Below are 18,551 nucleotides of genomic sequence, written 5' to 3'. Positions count from 1 at the left end.
CCGGCAGTTCGGCAGGCCTGCGCGCGACACATGGTAAGGGTGGCGACGACAAGGCTTGACAGGCCATGCCATTTCATGCGGGGGGCGTTGGATAGCCGACCCATGGTCATATGGCATGGCTCAAACGTGGCTTATATACTTTTAGGCGTTATAAGCTAACGGATGCGATCATACCAACTCACATGCACCGGATCCCATCAGAACTCCGAAGTTAAGCGAGTTTGGGCGAGAGTAGTACTAGGATGGGTGACCTCCTGGGAAGTCCTCGTGTTGCATCCCTTCTTTTTTTGCCTTGTTGACGTTTAAATTGTCGTGGGCGTTTGCTTTCCGTCATCTTATTCATCTGGATGTCTTTGTTTTAACACGACCCCTTGGCGCAGCGTGACAATCGGGGCACACTATGATTAAATACTCCTAGAAAGCCTAGGATTAACGAAGGAATTAAAATAGGAAAATAACACAGTTACCAAAAACTTCAAAAATTGGATTTCGGGCTAGTAAACCACGTCGGATGCCCGAAAAAGCCCACGACTCATGGCACCGCAATGAGTTTTACTCGCGACGCCATTGCCTTCGAATCGACGGTTCGTAGGCCCAATTCTGAGGTCGGAGCCTGATCGGTTCATAATTGTATATCATTTTGTACCCTTCTAGCTTATGATTTGGTTATGTTTTTGAGTTAAACTTGTGCTTTTAATCCTTTTTGTGTTTATCTTTCAGTTCATTGAGCTTTAGGTAATAATGATGGCTTTAGAGAGCATAATTCATGCAATTCAAGCATGTTAAGGCCTAATTTGGATGAATGGATGAAGAGCTTAAAGACAAACTCATTTTGGCTACAGCCCCCGGCCAGTCCAGTTCCGTAGGTCATATTGCAAGCTTTGTTTCAACCACCTACATAGCTCGAATGAGGCCACATTCTTCATGAAAGTTGTTCCAATTGGTGTGTACTATAACATATCCGAAATTCAGCCCCATTGGATAAATCTGGAGTCCGTTACCTAGCAAACACAGAACCATGCTCAGGATGGATCTTATCAGCGCGGAAAATGAGTTAGCAATTTGTTTCGGCCTTAACTTCTTCCTCCGACCTTGGATTGGCCCAAATAACATATGGCTGGAAAGAAGACATTCTGAACTTCAATTTCGAGTGCTTAAAGTCCTAATTTGATTAAGAGAAGCCCAAGTTGTAAGCCCTTGAAGTTGCTGGTCATGCTGACCTCAGCATGTGCTGGTTGGATGCTTGGTCATGGTGAGCTAGGTATGAGCTATCATTTCTGGTTGGAAGCTTGGTCATGGTGACATGAAGATGAGCTAGGGCTGCTGGTGGGATCTATTGGTGAAGTGCATCAACCAATTCAAGATTTTCTAATACAAGTGCATCACCCAATTTAGATTTTCTAATACAAGTGCATCAACCATTTCAGATTTTATAAAACAAGTGTTGTATGCATTAGCCATATTGAATTCAGATTTTCACTTCCCCTAGGCCTATAAATAGGGAAGTTCTCTAAGCTTGTAAACACACCCCAAGGGGGGGAGCTCTCAAACACTTCTCTAGAGCTCCCTCCCCTTCTCTCCCTCAAATTCTCTTAGTTTCTCTTTCTAGTTTTCAATTGTTATAATGAGATCTTTGTGCTGAAATTTTCCTTTAAGTCTTTCCAAGTTCTACTTTAATTTTCATTGTTATGTAAATTCTTTTCTTTAGTTTCAAGTTTGATTAGTTTCCAAGTTTCAATTATGATTTTTGTTCTTATTCATTATGCTTATAAGTTAATATGCTAGTTTGAATGATTGATCACCATTTAGGCTTGCATGTTAGCTATCTTGGTTTGAATTAAGAGTAGACACCATACTTTAATTTGAATTGAACTATGAATAGGAAGAGTATGTATGGACATTCGACAACAGGGATTAGATACATGCTTGGTTGTTTAAATTGTTCTTCTATGCTTAATGGGTTCCTAATGCTTAATTTTAGGTTAGACAACAAATGATCAAATTAGGGAATTAGGAACACAAGGTTATGACCACACACCATGGCTTAATCATACTTTAGCTAGAATCAATCCATTAATCTAAATTGAACTTGGGAACTTATTTGCTTGAGTTACTTATTTCTTTCATCCTTGTTTTATGTTCTTTGTTTTTGTTTCTATTTTGTGTAGGGAAACTAAATTGGATCATTCAATCACCAATCCCTGTGGAATCGACCTCGCACTTACATATGCTATACTACCAACGGTTCGTGCACTTGCGAGTATCACAAGTTGAGGATGCAACTGAATCCATTTTGGTGCAGCTGTATCTACGCAACAAGTTTTTGGCGCCGTTGCCGGGGATCGGTAACATTGTTTGATTCTATTTGGCTTTCCTACTTTATTTTATTTGTTTTTCTTAACTAGACAATTTCTTGTTTTAAAGTTAATGACGTTAATGGACAAGTTGTGTTTGTAGTCCAACAGAAAAGGACAATTGCCCAACAAGCAAGAGAACTGGGTTTAAGTCCCAGCTTACACAACCCATTGGTGCTTGTTGCTTTGAAACATGGAATTGGATGTGTGTTGATTTTCCTTTTCATTTTAGTTTTTATTTCCTAATCCTTTAATTCTATTTCAAGTTTTCTATGTTTGTTTTAGCAATTTATTATAGCTCAATAATAAATGGAGAGAGATGGCAACCTCAATCATAAGAATGGGAAGTGTGGAGCAGTGGGAGAAGTCGCGACCTCCAAGTGCATCCATGCTCGACCTAATCGCTTCAAGGGGGAGCATTTCAATCCTTTCTCTTCTTTGAATTCTGTTTATTTTCGTAGTTGTTTTTGCCTTTTGGTCCGCGTTGAGTTCTTTGTTTTTCTATGCTGAATCCAACCATATAAAGAACGTAAAATTTAGACTTGCGGTTGGAAAGTTATAGCCTAAAAACTGAACAGAGGTCGAAGCTGAAAAACATAGAAACGAATCTGTCCAAATGGTGATAAACAGGTGATAGAAAGTGCTGTTTGTTTTTTTTTCTTTGGTTTCTTGGTTTGTTTCTTTTAGTACAATAATTTATATCGTTTGTTTGAGTTTGTTTATAGTACTTAGTTCATTTTCATTTATGGTTTGTTGTTTCATTTTATCTTAATTTGTTTTTATTTCTTATCTTAAAAATTTTAAAATTAAAAAAAAAAAAAGATTTTTCATATGAGCCGACTTATGGTAACCCCAGTGAGCACTTCCGTTAATACAGTGTCTAGGAGTTCTTTAGGCGACACCTTCGGTGTCTAAGAAGTTTGGGTTTTAAGCGGGACTATTGTGACCCCTCCAACCTTCCCGGATCCCCTGGCTGTGTTTTCTGAGGCCCTTAACTGGTCATCCGTGAGTTGCTTGTATATTCGTGTGTTTTTAAATTAAGTTTTCTTTATTTTCTTTGTTTTCTTTTCTGTTGAGTCTTCGTTTTTGTTTTGTTTCTGTTTTTGTTTTGTTATGTTAGTTTATTTATTTATTTACGTGGTATGGTTAGTTAGTTTATTTCTGAGTGTTAAAACACATTTTTATTTCAAACGCTGCATTAAAAAAAAAAAAACAAACCCAAAAAAAAAAAAAAAAAAAAAAAAAACTTCTTCTTCTTCTTCTTCTTCTTCATCTTCATCATCATCATGGCTTGCCTCTATTTTCTCGCACTTGTAGAATCTGCAGCAGCTCCACATGGTCCTCATTTTTTCTCTGCAGTGCTTCCACGTGCTGATTGGCACAGTAGAGCCGCTTCTGCAAGTCCGCCACCATAGCCTTCAAGGAAGCTATTTCCTCGCTCATCGCGGCACACTCCCTTGTCCTCGCCAGTAATCGCATGCCCAAATTGGTAGCGGAGACCGCGTGGAGCACAGTTAAATTGTGGGACTCCTCTACCGCTGCCTTATCAGACCTCTGTGCCACATGCAGATGATCTGTCGGAGTGAGCTTGCTGCTAATCATGCCTCCTAGCAGCACTGCTCTGTTCGACAGTGCCTCAGAAAAGTTCGGTATTGCCTCAGCAAAGTTTGAGGCCGTGCCGTGATGATATGAAGAGTTTGGAAAGACAGTGTTTGGAGGAGCCCTTGTCTGGGCATTCGGTGGTGCAAGTGAGAGCTCAAGGTTGAGATCATCAAGGTGAGTGCATGAGGATGCCATTTTTTTTTTTCTGTTTATGGATTTTTTGATGTTTTTCCTTGAGTTGCAGGAAGAAATGCTGGGTATCATCCGCTTGTAGAGGTGTGGTTTAAATAGACATATACTGATGAGAGAGAGCCAACACCATTTCGGATTTCCCGGGCATGCTCGACCTAATCGCTTCAAGGGGGAGCACCTTTACTTTATTATTTTTTTTTTTTTCCTCCGTGTTTTCTGGTGTTTAATGTTTTTGCCCGTTACTTTCATTTTCTAGTGCTTTGTGTTTTTGCCTTTCCCTTTCGGCTATCATCTTTGTCTTATTTTAGTTAGGGAAATGTGTTTTCTTTTCCGTTTGTCGTCTTTGTTTTATTTTAGTTGGGAAGTGTGTTTTCTTTTTCTTTTTCTTTTTCTTTCTGCAACCTTACTCTTTTATTTCCGAAACAAAATAACGAAAATACAAAAACAACAAAATAAAATAAAAACAACAATAATGCAGTAGGAAATCATTTCTTCTCGGTGCTTGGTGTCTCGACCATTGGAGCTTTGAGTTTGGCCCTCTGGCTGTCCTCTTCTGGGGCTTCACGCACAGCTTCTTGGGGCTCATCACTTGAGCTCCCAAAGATCGCAATCTTAGCTTGAGCGTAACTACTCTCGCGATCTGCTTGTTTGCGTTTACCCGGTCGGTCTAGGTCCTCCAGCTGTTTTCGCATGTCGCGAGAGTACAACTCTACCATTTTTGATAGGTTTTTATTCTCGTCCCGCAATACTTCTAGCTGGTGTCGATTCACCTCCACTATCCTTGACCTCTCCCTTTTCAAGCTTTTTATAGCAGTCTGACACTCCTCAACCATACTTCGCTCCACCGCCAACTGACCTTTCAGCACCTCTACCTCATGGGACTTCGCAAGTAGGCGATGACCCAAACTTGCGACTGTTGCCGTACTCTGCACGCTCAGTGCTAGGGCATCGCTCACGACCCGGTTGTCATCCCTTGTCCCCAGAACACGTATATCTTTAGGAGTCACTAAATTTCTAGCCACTCCAATGGCAACATCGTTGTCCAGGAGTATTGAGTCAGTTACTGTCACAGGCCCCCGTGCGGAAGCAAAGTAGGGCATCCATACTGGTGCCGCTGCTTGGCCTCGTGTCTGAGTCGGTGGAGCTAGGTTGAGATCCAACGAAAATGGGTAGTTAGAGGCCATTTGATTTCTCACTCTCTTTTCTTCTTTCTTTCTTTTCTCTTTTGTGTGTTTCTGAGTTTGCGTTTTTTTTTTTTCACCCTTTCTTATAGACTTAGTCTTTGACAAACCCTAGCCATTACAGCATCTGAGCATTTTCTGAATCTCCAGCATTCCCTGAGTCCCACAACCTTCTCGCCTTCCAACCATACCCAACTCATTTATCACGACGTGTCTTTTCTGAACGAACGCGTTCAGTAAAGTCTTCGCGCCTTTCCATGAGCCCGTAATTTTTGCTTGTGGAGTCTGCGGCGCCTCTATGCGTCGACACGTGTCTCGCCTTGTCTGTTGGTCCCTTACACTGAACCGAGACATCATGACCCATGTTAAAATCCCGCTCTTTGTGTTGCTAATCACGGTTCGATAGTTTGTTTTTACAAAACTAAATAATAATAAAAAGCCGGAATTGAAAACAAATTGTGGGTCGGGTTTCACTTTAGTTTGGGTTTCAAAGTGGGTTAAATTCACCGTGGTTTGTGTTTCGAAATTGTGGGCTTTGGGCTTCAAAATTTTTTTGGGTTTCAGAATTGTGTGATTAGGGTTTACTGTTTCATTTTTTTTTGTTTGTTTGTTTGTGTTGTAATTTTTATTTTATAATTATTTTGTTTTTGTTTTCTTTTGTGATTTTGTGATTTTTTTTTATTTGCTTTAATACCTTTCATTTGTTGTTATGACATTGTTTGTGGCTAATTTTTAAACATTGAGGACAATGTTCATTTCTAGGTTTGGGGGTATTGGAGTTTAGCATGTAAAATTGGTTTTTCCTTAATTTAATTAAAAAAATTTTTTATTTGCTTGTTTTTATTTTTTTATTTTGTTAAGTCTTGCTTTTATTTTTATTTTGATTTTGATTTTGATTTTGATTTTATTCACTTTCCGAACACATTTGATGAGATTGTGATAAATGTTTGCATGACTTAAATGAAAATTGAATTCTATTTTTTTTTTATTTTTTTTTCCTTGTAAATTTTTATTGTAAAAAAAAAAAAAATTTAATTAATTGATTAATTTGGCATCGTTCTAGCATGATATGTTCGAAACCTTCTTTGCACTTGCCATTTGTTTCATAATTCTCCAATTAAAGGATTTGCATGACCCAAAGAATTGTATCAAGCATAAATTAGACTTATATAACCATAAATGTGAGCTTTTGAGCCTTGTGCTTCATTTCATGAGTGTTATACACATACTCTTATTTTCTTGTCATCAAAGTTGTTGTTTGATCTCATTATTCATTGATTTGGTTGAACACTTAAAAGTCATTAATTCTTATGCAATTTGATTTCATGACATTTAAGAAGTGATATTAAGGCCCTCTTTGGATCGTTTGTGCCTTTCAAGCTAACCTTATGCATGCTTAAGCATGATTTTCCATTGTTAACCATTTTGAGCCTACATGTAAACCTTTTCTTTCATTTTACCAATTATATTTCCTCGCCTTAGCCCGAAAAACAAGAATTTACCTTTCTAAGGAACTCATGAGCTCTAATTCGGATGTGTTTTTCATGCTAAGTTTGGGAAGGGATATTACATAAAGAAGAAAAAAAAAATTCACTCAATTGGTGAAAGAAAAGAAAAGAAAAGAGAAAAAATTGTGATTAAGTGGTGGTTGAATGAAATTTCATTTTTGGGTTTCATTTTTGGGCCTTCAAAATAATTTGGTGTTTGGAAAGGAGTTTGAATCAATGTAAATGAAGGTATAAGGAGTTTTGATCATGTAAAAGAAAAAAATCTAATCGTGATGATTCGAAGTCTTGTAAACAATTATTTTATGCTCTTACATTTTGAGTTCCTTGGACTTTGTATTATCCATACCTTTCATTTCTCACTCACCTTACACCCTTGGCCCCATTACAACCTATAATAAAGACCTAAATTGATCTTAAATGTCATATGGTTGAATTGCATGCATTTTCTTACTTTTAAGTATTTGGCATCCTTCTTGAGATCATATTAATGCAAGTTCTTCATCTTTCTATTTCGAGTTAAGTCTTTATGGTTTAACTCTAATCTCATGTTTATAACTGAGTGTTGCATTATAGCCCTCTTCTGAGTGATTCATTTGTGAGAGGACAACTTTGGTGAGATTTGAAGTTGAATTTGTGCTTTGTATGATTTTTGAAATTGTGTGAAAACTAAGATTGGGGAATTTGTTGCATTTGGCTATCACACTAATACACTTTGAACATGTTATGTTTTGAACTTTGCCGCCTTGTAAATAATGTCTAAAATTGAGTTTTTATTGTTAAAATTTTTGAGTTATGTGCATGAGTCATTTCTCTTCAGAAAATGTTCGGAAAGATTGTTTTGAGTTTTATTTTTATTTCTTTTATTTTTGTTTTTGTTTTTGTAATTATTTTTGTTTTTGTTTTTGCTTAAGGACTAACAAATCTATTAAGTTTTCTAACCATTTTGTTTTGTAGAGTTAGAAAAACGTTTGTGGGTATCGTATCTGTTAAACCCTCAGGAGACACAACTCCTCCTACTAGGGATGCCTAGAGGTTTAAAGGCTTGTTGCATTCGCTCAATGCAATCGAGTTACCTACGAAAGTGGTCTAGTTAACTTCTTGTTTTGTTTTTAACTTTGTTTTGTGTTGTTTTGCTCGAGGACTAGCAAAATCTAGGTTTGGGGGTATTTGATCGGTTCATAATTGTATATCATTTTGTACCCTTCTAGCTTATGATTTGGTTATGTTTTTGAGTTAAACTTGTGCTTTTAATCCTTTTTGTGTTTATCTTTCAGTTCATTGAGCTTTAGGTAATAATGATGGCTTTAGAGATCATAATTCATGCAATTCAAGCATGTTAAGGCCTAATTTGGATGAATGGATGAAGAGCTTAAAGACAAACTCATTTTGGCTACAGCCCCCTGCCAGTCCAGTTCCGTAGGTCATATTGCAAGCTTTGTTTCAACCACCTACATAGCTCGAATGAGGCCACATTCTTCATGAAAGTTGTTCCAATTGGTGTGTACTATAACATATCCCAAATTCAGCCCCATTGGATAAATCTGGAGTCCGTTACCTAGCAAACACAGAACCATGCTCAGGATGGATCTTATCAGCGCGGAAAATGAGTTAGCAATTTGTTTCGGCCTTAACTTCTTCCTCCGACCTTGGATTGGCCCAAATAACATATGGCTGGAAAGAAGACATTCTGAACTTCAATTTCGAGTGCTTAAAGTCCTAATTTGATTAAGAGAAGCCCAAGTTGTAAGCCCTTGAAGTTGCTGGTCATGCTGACCTCAGCATGTGCTGGTTGGATGCTTGGTCATGGTGAGCTAGGTATGAGCTATCATTTCTGGTTGGAAGCTTGGTCATGGTGACATGAAGATGAGCTAGGGCTGCTGGTGGGATCTATTGGTGAAGTGCATCAACCAATTCAAGATTTTCTAATACAAGTGCATCACCCAATTTAGATTTTCTAATACAAGTGCATCAACCATTTCAGATTTTATAAAACAAGTGTTGTATGCATTAGCCATATTGAATTCAGATTTTCACTTCCCCTAGGCCTATAAATAGGGAAGTTCTCTAAGCTTGTAAACACACCCCAAGGGGGGGAGCTCTCAAACACTTCTCTAGAGCTCCCTTCCCTTCTCTCCCTCAAATTCTCTTAGTTTCTCTTTCTAGTTTTCAATTGTTATAATGAGATCTTTGTGCTGAAATTTTCCTTTAAGTCTTTCCAAGTTCTACTTTAATTTTCATTGTTATGTAAATTCTTTTCTTTAGTTTCAAGTTTGATTAGTTTCCAAGTTTCAATTATGATTTTTGTTCTTATTCATTATGCTTATAAGTTAATATGCTAGTTTGAATGATTGATCACCATTTAGGCTTGCATGTTAGCTATCTTGGTTTGAATTAAGAGTAGACACCATACTTTAATTCGAATTGAACTATGAATAGGAAGAGTATGTATGGACATTCGACAACAGGGATTAGATACATGCTTGGTTGTTTAAATTGTTCTTCTATGCTTAATGGGTTCCTAATGCTTAATTTTAGGTTAGACAACAAATGATCAAATTAGGGAATTAGGAACACAAGGTTATGACCACACACCATGGCTTAATCATACTTTAGCTAGAATCAATCCAATAATCTAAATTGAACTCGGGAACTTATTTGCTTGAGTTACTTATTTCTTTCTTCCTTGTTTTATGTTCTTTGTTTTTGTTTCTATTTTGTGTAGGGAAACTAAATTGGATCATTCAATCACCAATCCCTGTGGAATCGACCTCGCACTTACATATGCTATACTACCAACGGTTCGTGCACTTGCGAGTATCACAAGTTGAGGATGCAACTGAATCCATTTTGGTGCAGCTGTATCTACGCAACAGAGCCCAGATCAGCGGTTTGCCCGATTTGACGTTGCACGCGCGTCGGTCCAGCTCCTCTCCAATAACTTACGCCATCTGTCCTACATCACCCCGTGGAGCTCGTCTCCAATTAACCGGGCACCGCAAACGAACGAAAGCGAAAAAACAACAGGACTCGACGCCCACTGCCGAAATTATTGGGGTTGTTCTTAACATTGTCAGTTTTTTTGTTTTTTTTGTTTTGGTTCAATTATCGTAAGGTAGGCCCCACAGCCGATCGCAACCGGCAGTTCGGCAGGCCTGCGTGCGACACATGGTAAGGGTGGCGACGACAAGGCTTGACAGGCCATGCCATTTCATGCGGGGGGCGTTGGATAGCCAACCCATGGTCATATGGCATGGCTCAAACGTGGCTTATATACTTTTAGGCGTTATAAGCTAACGGATGCGATCACACCAACTCACATGCACCGGATCCCATCAGAACTCCGAAGTTAAGCGAGTTTGGGGTAGACTAGTACTAGGATGGGTGACCTCCTGGGAAGTCCTCGTGTTGCATCCCTTCTTTTTTTGCCTTGTTGACGTTTAAATTGTCGTGGGCGTTTGCTTTCCGTCATCTTATTCATCTGGATGTCTTTGTTTTAACACGACCCCTTGGCGCAGCGTGACAATCGGGGCACACTATGATTAAATACTCCTAGAAAGCCTAGGATTAACGAAGGAATTAAAATAGGAAAATAACACAGTTACCAAAAACTTCAAAAATTGGATTTCGGGCTAGTAAACGACGTCGGATGCCCGAAAAAGCCCACGACTCATGGCACCGCAATGAGTTTTACTCGCGACGCCATTGCCTTCGAATCGACGGTTCGTAGGCCCAATTCTGAGGTCGGAGCCCAGATCAGCGGTTTGCCCGATTTGCCGTTGCACGCGCGTCGGTCCAGCTCCTCTCCAATAACTTACGCCATCTGTCCTACATCACCCCGTGGAGCTCGTCTCCAATTAACCGGGCACCGCAAACGAACGAAAGCGAAAAAACAACAGGACTCGACGCCCACTGCCGAAATTATTGGGGTTGTTCTTAACGTTGTCTATTTTTTTTTTTTTTTGTTTGGTTCAATTATCGTAAGGTAGGCCCCACAGCCGATCGGAACCGGCAGTTCGGCAGGCCTGCGCGCGACACATGGTAAGGGTGGCGACGACAAGGCTTGACAGGCCATGCCATTTCATGCGGGGGGCGTTGGATAGCCAACCCATGGTCATATGGCATGGCTCAAACGTGGCTTATATACTTTTAGGCGTTATAAGCTAACGGATGCGATCATACCAACTCACATGCACCGGATCCCATCAGAACTCCGAAGTTAAGCGAGTTTGGGCGAGAGTAGTACTAGGATGGGTGACCTCCTGGGAAGTCCTCGTGTTGCATCCCTTCTTTTTTTGCCTTGTTGACGTTTCAATTGTCGTGGGCGTTTGCTTTCCGTCATCTTATTCATCTGGATGTCTTTGTTTTATCACGACCCCTTGGCGCAGCGTGACAATCGGGGCACACTATGATTAAATACTCCTAGAAAGCCTAGGATTAACGAAGGAATTAAAATAGGAAAATAACACAGTTACCAAAAACTTCAAAAACTGGATTTCGGGCTAGTAAACGACGTCGGATGCCCGAAAAAGCCCACGACACATGGCAACGCGATGAGTTTTACTCGTGACGCCGTTGCCTTCGAATCGACGGTTCGTGGGCCCAATTCTGAGGTCGGAGCCCAGATCAGCGGTTTGCCCGATTTGCCGTTGCACGCGCGTCGGTCCAGCTCCTCTCCAATAACTTACGCCATCTGTCCTACATCACCCCGTCGAGCTCGTCTCCAATTAACCGGGCACCGCAAACGAACGAAAGCGAAAAAACAACAGGACTCGACGCCCACTGCCGAAATTATTGGGGTTGTTCTTAACGTTGTCAGTTTTTTTGTTTTTTTTTGTTTTGGTTCAATTAGCGTAAGGTAGGCCCCACAGCCGATCGGAACCGGCAGTTCGGCAGGCCTGCGCGCGACACATATTAGGGGTGGCGACGACAAGGCCTGACAGGCCATGCCATTTCATGCGACGGCATCCCATTTCATGCGGGGGGCGTTGGATAGCCAACCCATGGTCATATGGCATGGCTCAAACGTGGCTTATATACTTTTAGGCGTTATAAGCTAACGGATGCGATCATATCAACTCACATGCACCGGATCCCATCAGAACTCCGAAGTTAAGCGAGTTTGGGCGAGAGTAGTACTAGGATGGGTGACCTCCTGGGAAGTCCTCGTGTTGCATCCCTTCTTTTTTTGCCTTGTTGACGTTTCAATTGTCGTGGGCGTTTGCTTTCCGTCATCTTATTCATCTGGATGTCTTTGTTTTATCACGACCCCGTGGCGCAGCGTGACAATCGGGGCACACTATGATTAAATACTCCTAGAAAGCCTAGGATTAACGAAGGAATTAAAATAGGAAAATAACACAGTTACCAAAAACTTCAAAAACTGGATTTCGGGCTAGTAAACGACGTCGGATGCCCGAAAAAGTCCACGACTCATGGCAGCGCTATGAGTTTTACTCGCGTCGCCGTTGCCTTCGAATCGACGGTTCGTGGGCCCAATTCTGAGGTCGGAGCCCAGATCAGCGGTTTGCCCGATTTGCCGTTGCACGCGCGTCGGTCCAGCTCCTCTCCAATAACTTACGCCATCTGTCCTACATCACCCAGTGGAGCTCGTCTCCAATTAACCGGGCACCGCAAACGAACGAAAGCGAAAAAACAACAGGACTCGACGCCCACTGCCGAAATTATTGGGGTTGTTCTTAACGTTGTCAGTTTTTTTGTTTTTTTTTGTTTTGGTTCAATTATCGTAAGGTAGGCCCCACAGCCGATCGGAACCGGCAGTTCGGCAGGCCTGCGCGCGACACATGGTAGGGGTGGCGACGACAAGGCCTGACAGGCCATGCCATTTCATGCGGGGGGCGTTGGATAGCCAACCCATGGTCATATGGCATGGCTCAAACGTGGCTTATATACTTTTAGGCGTTATAAGCTAACGGATGCGATCATACCAACTCACATGCACCGGATCCCATCAGAACTCCGAAGTCAAGCGAGTTTGGGCGAGAGTAGTACTAGGATGGGTGACCTCCTGGGAAGTCCTCGTGTTGCATCCCTTCTTTTTTTGCCTTGTTGACGTTTCAATTGTCGTGGGCGTTTGCTTTCCGTTAGAGCTGGCAAACGGGTCGTTTTAACGGGTTTCGGGTCGTTAACGGGTTAATCCGTTTTCTTAACGGGTTGACACGAACACGACCCGTTAAGTTAACGGGTGACAAATACTAGACCCAAACACGACCCGTTACAATTCGCGAATATCCGACACGACCCGTTAACCCGTTAAGAATAAACCAGAAAGAAAAAAAAAAAAAAAAAAAACTATCACAGCTTCTCTACCAACACGCCTTCTCTGTCTTTTTTCCCCCAAACCCCAACCCTAACTTTTCTTCCCTCTTTCCCTCTTCATTTCAGTCCTCTCACCCCAAAACAGTATATATCTCTCTCTCACAGATATCTTAAAAACTTAACAACTAAATAAATTGAGGAAGAAAGAAAATTCAAAATTAACTGAGAGAACCAAAACCAACAACTCTAGAATCAATCACCCTCTGTGGACCGACCTAGATACCTCCTCCTTGATCCCTGGTGGCTGGGTTGGCGAAGTCATCCCTGGTGGCTGGGTTGGCGGAGTCTATTGAGTGGAGAGAAGAAGAGCAAAAGAGAATCTTGACAAAAAGATAGCAGAAGAGAAAAAGAGAAGAACAGAGCAGAAGAGAAGAACGAGAGGAAGAAGAAAAAGGAAAAGGGGAAAGAAGAAAAAGACAAAAAGGTAAGAAGAAAAAGACACGGAAAGAAGAAAGAAAAGGGGAAGAAGAAAAGAAAAGAAAAATATTTTGCAAAATTACAAAATTAACCTTCTTAACGGGTGGTAACGGGTTAACCCGTTTTTGACCCGAAACGACCCGTTAGCTTAACGGGTGGCTAACGGGTTCACCCGTTTTCAACCCGACCCAATAAGCTCAACCCAAATACTGATAATTTCGTGCGAATTCGTGTCGTGTTAACGGGTCGTGTGCAATATTGCCGGGTCTACTTTCCGTCATCTTATTCATCTGGATGTCTTTGTTTTATCACGACCCCGTGGCGCAGCGTGACAATCGGGGCACACTATGATTAAATACTCCTAGAAAGCCTAGGATTAACGAAGGAATTAAAATAGGAAAATAACACAGTTACCAAAAACTTCAAAAACTGGATTTCGGGCTAGTAAACGACGTCGGATGCCCGAAAAAGCCCACGACTCATGGCATCGCAATGAGTTTTACTCGCGACGCCGTTGCCTTCGAATCGACGGTTCGTGGGCCCAATTCTGAGGTCGGAGCCCAGATCAGCGGTTTGCCCGATTTGCCGTTGCACGCGCGTCGGTCCAGCTCCTCTCCATTAACTTACGCCATCTGTCCTACATCACCCCGTGGAGCTCGTCTCCAATTAACCGGGCACCGCAAACGAACGAAAGCGAAAAAACAACAGGACTCGACGCCCACTGCCGAAATTATTGGGGTTGTTCTTAACGTTGTCAGTTTTTTTGTTTTTTTTTGTTTTGGTTCAATTATCGTAAGGTAGGCCCCACAGCCGATCGGAACCGGCAGTTCGGCAGGCCTGCGCGCGACACATGGTAGGGGGGGCGACGACAAGGCTTGACAGGCCATGCCATTTCATGCGGGGGGCGTTGGATAGCCAACCCATGGTCATATGGCATGGCTCAAACGTGGCTTATATACTTTTAGGCGTTATAAGCTAACGGATGCGATCATACCAACTCACATGCACCGGATCCCATCAGAACTCCGAAGCTAAGCGAGTTTGGGCGAGAGTAGTACTAGGATGGGTGACCTCCTGGGAAGTCCTCGTGTTGCATCCCTTCTTTTTTTGCCTTGTTGACGTTTCAATTGTCGTGGGCGTTTGCTTTCCGTCATTTTATTCATCTGGATGTCTTTGTTTTATCACGACCCCGTGGCGCAGCGTGACAATCGGGGCACACAATGATTAAATACTCCTAGAAAGCCTAGGATTAACGAAGGAATTAAAATAGGAAAATAACACAGTTACCAAAAACTTCAAAAACTGGATTTCGGGCTAGTAAACGACGTCGGATGCCCGAAAAAGCCCACGACTCATGGCAGCGCAATGAGTTTTACTCACGACGCCGTTGCCTTCGAATCAACGGTTCGTGGGCCCAATTCTGAGGTCGGAGCCCAGATCAGCGGTTTGCCCGATTTGCCGTTGCACGCGCGTCGGTCCAGCTCCTCTCCAATAACTTACGCCATCTGTCCTACATCACCCCGTGGAGCTCGTCTCCAATTAACCGGGCACCGCAAACGAACGAAAGCGAAAAAACAACAGGACTCGACGCCCACTGCCGAAATTATTGGGGTTGTTCTTAACGTTGTCAGTTTTTTTGTTTTTTTTTGTTTTGGTTCAATTATCGTAAGGTAGGCCCCACAGCCGATCGGAACCGGCAGTTCGGCAGGCCTGCGCGCGACACATGGTAGGGGGGGCGACGACAAGGCCTGACAGGCCAAGCCATTTCATGCGGGGGGCGTTGGATAGCCAACCCATAGTCATATGGCATGGCTCAAACGTGGCTTATATACTTTTAGGCGTTATAAGCTAACGGATGCGATCATACCAACTCACATGCACCGGATCCCATCAGAACTCCGAAGCTAAGCGAGTTTGGGCGAGAGTAGTACTAGGATGGGTGACCTCCTGGGAAGTCCTCGTGTTGCATCCCTTCTTTTTTTGCCTTGTTCACGTTTCAATTGTCGTGGGCGTTTGCTTTCCGTCATTTTATTCATCTGGATGTCTTTGTTTTATCACGACCCCGTGGCGCAGCGTGACAATCGGGGCACACAATGATTAAATACTCCTAGAAAGCCTAGGATTAACGAAGGAATTAAAATAGGAAAATAACACAGTTACCAAAAACTTCAAAAACTGGATTTCGGGCTAGTAAACGACGTCGGATGCCCGAAAAAGCCCACGACTCATGGCAGCGCAATGAGTTTTACTCGCGACGCCGTTGCCTTCGAATCGACGGTTCGTGGGCCCAATTCTGAGGTCGGAGCCCAGATCAGCGGTTTGCCCGATTTGCCGTTGCACGCGCGTCGGTCCAGCTCCTCTCCAATAACTTACGCCATCTGTCCTACATCACCCCGTGGAGCTCGTCTCCAATTAACCGGGCACCGCAAACGAACGAAAGCGAAAAAACAACAGGACTCGACGCCCACTGCCGAAATTATTGGGGTTGTTCTTAACGTTGTCAGTTTTTTTGTTTTTTTTTGTTTTGGTTCAATTATCGTAAGGTAGGCCCCACAGCCGATCGGAACCGGTAGTTCGGCAGGCCTGCGCGCGACACATGGTAGGGGGGGCGACGACAAGGCCTGACAGGCCATGCCATTTCATGCGGGGGGCGTTGGATAGCCAACCCATGGTCATATGGCATGGCTCAAACGTGGCTTATATACTTTTAGGCGTTATAAGCTAACGGATGCGATCATACCAACTCACATGCACCGGATCCCATCAGAACTCCGAAGCTAAGCGAGTTTGGGCGAGAGTAGTACTAGGATGGGTGACCTCCTGGGAAGTCCTCGTGTTGCATCCCTTCTTTTTTTGCCTTGTTCACGTTTCAATTGTCGTGGGCGTTTGCTTTCCGTCATTTTATTCATCTGGATGTCTTTGTTTTATCACGACCCCGTGGCGCAGCGTGACAATCGGGGCACACAATGATTAAATACTCCTAGAAAGCCTAGGATTAACGAAGGAATTAAAATAGGAAAATAACACAGTTACCAAAAACTTCAAAAACTGGATTTCGGGCTAGTAAACGACGTCGGATGCCCGAAAAAGCCCACGACTCATGGCAACGCAATGAGTATTACTCGCGACGCCGTTGCCTTCGAATCGACGGTTCGTGGGCCCAATTCTGAGGTCGGAGCCCAGATCAGCGGTTTGCCCGATTTGCCGTTGCACGCGCGTCGGTCCAGCTCCTCTCCAATAACTTACGCCATCTGTCCTACATCACCCCGTGGAGCTCGTCTCCAATTAACCGGGCACCGCAAACGAACGAAAGCGAAAAAACAACAGGACTCGACGCCCACTGCCGAAATTATTGGGGTTGTTCTTAACGTTGTCAGTTTTTTTGTTTTTTTTTGTTTTGGTTCAATTATCGTAAGGTAGGCCCCACAGCCGATCGGAACCGGCAGTTCGGCAGGCCTGCGCGCGACACATGGTAGGGGGGGCGACGACAAGGCCTGACAGGCCATGCCATTTCATGCGGGGGGCGTTGGATAGCCAACCCATGGTCATATGGCATGGCTCAAACGTGGCTTATATACTTTTAGGCGTTGTAAGCTAACGGATGCGATCATACCAACTCACATGCACCGGATCCCATCAGAACTCCGAAGCTAAGCGAGTTTGGGCGAGAGTAGTACTAGGATGGGTGACCTCCTGGGAAGTCCTCGTGTTGCATCCCTTCTTTTTTTGCCTTGTTGACGTTTCAATTGTCGTGGGCGTTTGCTTTCCGTCATTTTATTCATCTGGATGTCTTTGTTTTATCACGACCCCGTGGCGCAGCGTGACAATCGGGGCACACAATGATTAAATACTCCTAGAAAGCTTAGGATTAACGAAGGAATTAAAATAGGAAAATAACACAGTTACCAAAAACTTCAAAAACTGGATTTCGGGCTAGTAAACGACGTCGGATGCCCGAAAAAGCCCACGACTCATGGCAACGCAATGAGTTTTACTCGCGACGCCGTTGCCTTCGAATCGACGGTTCGTGGGCCCAATTCTGAGGTCGGAGCCCAGATCAGCGGTTTGCCCGATTTGCCGTTGCACGCGCGTCGGTCCAGCTCCTCTCCAATAACTTACGCCATCTGTCCTACATCACCCCGTGGAGCTCGTCTCCAATTAACCGGGCACCGCAAACGAACGAAAGCGAAAAAACAACAGGACTCGACGCCCACTGCCGAAATTATTGGGGTTGTTCTTAACGTTGTCAGTTTTTTTGTTTTTTTTTGTTTTGGTTCAATTATCGTAAGGTAGGCCCCACAGCCGATCGGAACCGGCAGTTCGGCAGGCCTGCGCGCGACACATGGTAGGGGGGGCGACGACAAGGCCTGACAGGCCATGCCATTTCATGCGGGGGGCGTTGGATAGCCAACCCATGGTCATATGGCATGGCTCAAACGTGGCTTATATACTTTTAGGCGTTGTAAGCTAACGGATGCGATCATACCAACTCACATGCACCGGATCCCATCAGAACTCCGAAGCTAAGCGAGTTTGGGCGAGAGTAGTACTAGGATGGGTGACCTCCTGGGAAGTCCTCGTGTTGCATCCCTTCTTTTTTTGCCTTGTTGACGTTTCAATTGTCGTGGGCGTTTGCTTTCCGTCATTTTATTCATCTGGATGTCTTTGTTTTATCACGACCCCGTGGCGCAGCGTGACAATCGGGGCACACAATGATTAAATACTCCTAGAAAGCTTAGGATTAACGAAGGAATTAAAATAGGAAAATAACACAGTTACCAAAAACTTCAAAAACTGGATTTCGGGCTAGTAAACGACGTCGGATGCCCGAAAAAGCCCACGACTCATGGCGACGCAATGAGTTTTACTCGCGACGCCGTTGCCTTCGAATCGACGGTTCGTGGGCCCAATTCTGAGGTCGGAGCCCAGATCAGCGGTTTGCCCGATTTGCCGTTGCACGC

At 43.2% G+C, this 18,551-nt stretch overlaps 9 non-coding genes and 1 pseudogene across 9 annotated transcripts; all 10 read left to right on the top strand.

The window, feature by feature from the left end:
* Positions 1–160: 160 nt before the first annotated feature.
* Positions 161–279, top strand: LOC148291589 (5S ribosomal RNA). Its single transcript, XR_015827315.1, has one exon. It is a non-coding gene; the product is annotated as a 5S ribosomal RNA (ribosomal RNA).
* A 9,853-nt stretch (positions 280–10,132) lies between these two features.
* Positions 10,133–10,251, top strand: LOC148291588 (5S ribosomal RNA; annotated as a pseudogene).
* Positions 10,252–11,002: 751 nt separating this feature from the next.
* On the top strand, positions 11,003–11,121 carry LOC148291587 (5S ribosomal RNA). The gene has a single exon (XR_015827314.1). It is a non-coding gene; the product is annotated as a 5S ribosomal RNA (ribosomal RNA).
* Positions 11,122–11,895: 774 nt separating this feature from the next.
* Positions 11,896–12,014, top strand: LOC148291586 (5S ribosomal RNA). Its single transcript, XR_015826753.1, has one exon. It is a non-coding gene; the product is annotated as a 5S ribosomal RNA (ribosomal RNA).
* Positions 12,015–12,768: 754 nt separating this feature from the next.
* On the top strand, positions 12,769–12,887 carry LOC148291585 (5S ribosomal RNA). The gene has a single exon (XR_015826707.1). It is a non-coding gene; the product is annotated as a 5S ribosomal RNA (ribosomal RNA).
* Positions 12,888–14,570: 1,683 nt separating this feature from the next.
* On the top strand, positions 14,571–14,689 carry LOC148291584 (5S ribosomal RNA). Its single transcript, XR_015827570.1, has one exon. It is a non-coding gene; the product is annotated as a 5S ribosomal RNA (ribosomal RNA).
* A 754-nt stretch (positions 14,690–15,443) lies between these two features.
* LOC148291583 (5S ribosomal RNA) lies at positions 15,444–15,562 on the top strand. Its single transcript, XR_015827569.1, has one exon. It is a non-coding gene; the product is annotated as a 5S ribosomal RNA (ribosomal RNA).
* Positions 15,563–16,316: 754 nt separating this feature from the next.
* Positions 16,317–16,435, top strand: LOC148291582 (5S ribosomal RNA). Its single transcript, XR_015827568.1, has one exon. It is a non-coding gene; the product is annotated as a 5S ribosomal RNA (ribosomal RNA).
* A 754-nt stretch (positions 16,436–17,189) lies between these two features.
* On the top strand, positions 17,190–17,308 carry LOC148291581 (5S ribosomal RNA). Its single transcript, XR_015827567.1, has one exon. It is a non-coding gene; the product is annotated as a 5S ribosomal RNA (ribosomal RNA).
* A 754-nt stretch (positions 17,309–18,062) lies between these two features.
* Positions 18,063–18,181, top strand: LOC148291580 (5S ribosomal RNA). Its single transcript, XR_015827566.1, has one exon. It is a non-coding gene; the product is annotated as a 5S ribosomal RNA (ribosomal RNA).
* The last annotated feature ends 370 nt before the right edge of the window (positions 18,182–18,551 follow it).

The sequence above is a fragment of the Prunus avium genome, chromosome 8 (genome assembly GCF_965620075.1).
Source record: "Prunus avium chromosome 8, drPruAviu1.hap1.1, whole genome shotgun sequence".
Taxonomy (NCBI): domain Eukaryota; kingdom Viridiplantae; phylum Streptophyta; class Magnoliopsida; order Rosales; family Rosaceae; genus Prunus; species Prunus avium.
Note: the sequence above shows the minus strand (reverse complement) of the source record. Positions and strands in the feature narration are given on the sequence as shown.